At 43.0% G+C, this 3,201-nt stretch overlaps 1 pseudogene; it reads right to left on the bottom strand.

Annotated features, from left to right (window-relative positions):
* Window positions 1-518: 518 nt before the first annotated feature.
* Window positions 519-1,443, bottom strand: LOC143407537 (tissue alpha-L-fucosidase pseudogene; annotated as a pseudogene).
* Window positions 1,444-3,201: the final 1,758 nt, after the last annotated feature.

Here is a 3,201-nt window from a genome sequence, read left to right as displayed (position 1 = left end):
AATAGGGTGTGGTTATGCTTACTAAGCCCTTCCTACTTCCTCTCATAAGTAATGGGTGACTTGGCTTATCCTTTATCTAAAGTCATTAGTAAGCAAGTAGATCATCAAAGACAGAATAGAGGGAAGTTTCCATTTTAGATAATTTCCAAAGCTGGATGAACTTAACTGGAGCTTAATTATCCACTGCTTTCCTTTGCTGACCAGAAAGAGGTAAGCTAGTCATGGAGCTCAGATCCTGAGTCCATCCATCAGCATAATGTGTTCAGTATCTGTGATCAGAAAGTGTTGGAAAAACCATCTCCAGGTGGAGAAGAGAAGTCAGTTACTTACAATGATGGTACCTTAAGAGGCAAATCAAAGCAGAAACTAGCAAGCAGTGATCCTTTCCTCTTAGACTCCAATGATCCGTCCATTTCTGCCAGCTTTACAGTCCAAGAAACCTCAACTAGGAGTACAGAAGTGGCAAGGAGGCAGAGAAATGAGGAGGCCTTTACTCAGGCTTGTAGACCATTCAGATACTATATTCCTAACATTATTACTTTTGCAGTTGAGACAGTAATAGGGAACTCAAGGTTTAAGACTTCATTTGCTGTCCAGTGTAAAAAAAAAAAAATGGCACAAACCATTGAAGCTTTTGAGGTGTATGTACACCCTCCATAAAATGTTTAGAGACAAAGATGACTCCCCACTGATGTTCAACCTCTCTCCAATGACAAGAAGTCTTTATTGAAATATGGGAAACATCTGTCTATCTTTAACTGTTCCAATGTTGAGAAGATAGTTGCTTCCCAAACTTACTGTCTGAACCAGGTCAGAACTGATTTCAGATTTACTTCCGATGTCACGCTGTGATGGTAGCCCAGGATTTCTTGTCAATGGTGGTATATATCTCCCGTTTGTGGTCTGGCAACCTCCCAGGCTTGAATTTATCTTGACAGTTATAGCATCCTCCATGGTGACAGGAACATTTCTGACCCCATCAGTCATTTACTACCACCTTGTCCTTGATGGGGTTATCATTGTAGAGTCAAGAAAGAGTATCTGTAGAATTCTGATAACTATCAGGGCATTCCTACTCTCCATCACACAGAATCGGATCCGATTTGCACCTGATAATAACGTCATATGGCTCTGGCATGTTTTTTATACTAACAAAATGATGGATTTTAAAGCCATTTTTCTTTCCAAGTAGGTAGAGTAGGTGGGACTGTGTTAAGAGGGAGTAATAAAGGTTTACCATAAGTTCCTCTTTTGGACAGCTATTCTAAACTCACCAAAAAATTGTAACGGAGAACCAGATTCCCAGGATTCTAGTCCAGGATTCAAGATACCAGACTCAGCTAGTTTGTGAAGGCTTTGTAATGCTTTTGTCAGGACTATGCACTTGGTCCCTGCAGCCCAAGAGAGGTGGGCCCAGTTATCCAAGTGAAAGAAATATGCCATGAACTCCAGCCCAGTGTTGGTATAGCTGAAGATGGAAGGGAAGTTAGTTGGTATGCATGAAGTTCTGGCACTTGGGTGACTCTGGACCCTGCAGTGCCACCAGTACCCTTTGCTTCCCAAGGCAAGCACTGAAAATGTGACTTAGTACACAAAAACCCCAAACTTGGTCTTGTCAAACCAGTGTGGCAGAGGACAGTCATGCAGGCTCAGCCAGGCTGGGGCATACCTGCCCAGAGTCCTGATCACCCACATGGTGGCTCTGAGTAGCAGCAGTAGCAGCAGTAGCAGCAGTTACAGCTCTGTGCCCTCATCTCAGGAGCCCCAGAGACCTGAAAATTAACAGAGACTTAACTAACTGCTCCTAATGAACGAACCTTGTTTGGGTTCTGATTTCAAGCAAACAGACAACTCTGCTACGCTTGATTTTATTTTAAGGAAAGCATGACCCAAATGGTGTTCCTGAGCTAGATGAGATCTGCTTCAGAACCAAGAACACTGGGGTGAGAAGCTGGAGAGGGCAGTGCAGGCCAAGATTGCTCATGGGTACCTTCCCACTTACGTGATGCTTGTCACAACCTCATTTATTATCCATTGTCTCAAATCTGCCCCTCAGGGAAATAATTTGGTCTAAATAAAATCTCAGAATGGGGATCCAGAAAAAGATTAGCTATATTAAACCATGCACTCCAATTCAACTGGAGATAAAACAAGAGAGAAAGGAGACATATCTCCAAATTCAATTCTCCTATCTTCAGTTATATTTTATGGAGAACTTATGTCATTCACAAAAGAGATGTAGTTCCCCAGGGGAGACAGCAGGTGTACATTTTCTCTCAAGGTTATTTAATTGCTGTCAGGAAGACATATGATTAACAAAACCAAACGCTAGAAATATGAAGTATAGACAATTTTAAAGTTGTTTATATAGTTGATTACAGTATATCATACAATGTGTTTATTTGCTATAAACCTGCCTATCACAAACTGTTTCCACACCTGTGCGTTGGCACTAAACAGCCTACTGCTTAGCTGTGTGTAAATCCCCGCTGTGAGAATGGCCAGTAGCAGAACATAGCTTTCACCAGTTGGCCTCTCTGAGTTACCTCCCATGCACCAGCTTCATATGGTGATTTGAACACCTCAATCTTGGGACAGAGGCCTGCTGACCCATAGTGTGTCCCCTGCTTGGAAGAGAGACCGCTGAGCCCTATGCAAAGGAGACTGTGTGAGCATGGCAGGCCTTTGGATTCCCCACTGTCCTCTATGACACTGCAGCTCAGAGTGAGGCACATGGTCTGTCATCTGTTGGCTACTGTGGAGACAAGCACAGGACTGAGAGGAAGCATTCAGTACACAGAGAGCCATTTGGCAGCAAACATTTATGTCTGCTGAATCTTATAATAAAAAAAAATGAATCTTGAATTTTTATATGCATTGGAGGATTTTATTTCACTTTATGTTACTTTTACTGCACTTTCCTGGATATCAGCAGGTGACAGTTTGAGGGTAGGAGGGGGAGTGATACCTTCCACAGATAGTTTGAGAAGCACCACTTTATAGGAATGGCCACTATGCAGGCAACACCCCAGGCCTTCACTTTGACAAAGAGTCATCCGGTGGCAAAAACACAGGAGCCACAAAGATGGCCTCCCAAAAGGTCACTCAAAGGTGAGAGGCAAACAGGCTGCTCTCCTGCATATCTGTTAGATCCATGCCAGAGGATGGCAAGTCTAATGAAATCATCCTAGCTGAGACCTA

Source organism: Callospermophilus lateralis, chromosome 9, assembly GCF_048772815.1.
Source record: "Callospermophilus lateralis isolate mCalLat2 chromosome 9, mCalLat2.hap1, whole genome shotgun sequence".
Taxonomy (NCBI): Eukaryota; Metazoa; Chordata; class Mammalia; order Rodentia; family Sciuridae; genus Callospermophilus; species Callospermophilus lateralis.
The sequence above is the reverse complement of the archived record's forward strand: the minus strand, read 5'-3'. Positions and strand labels throughout refer to the sequence as shown.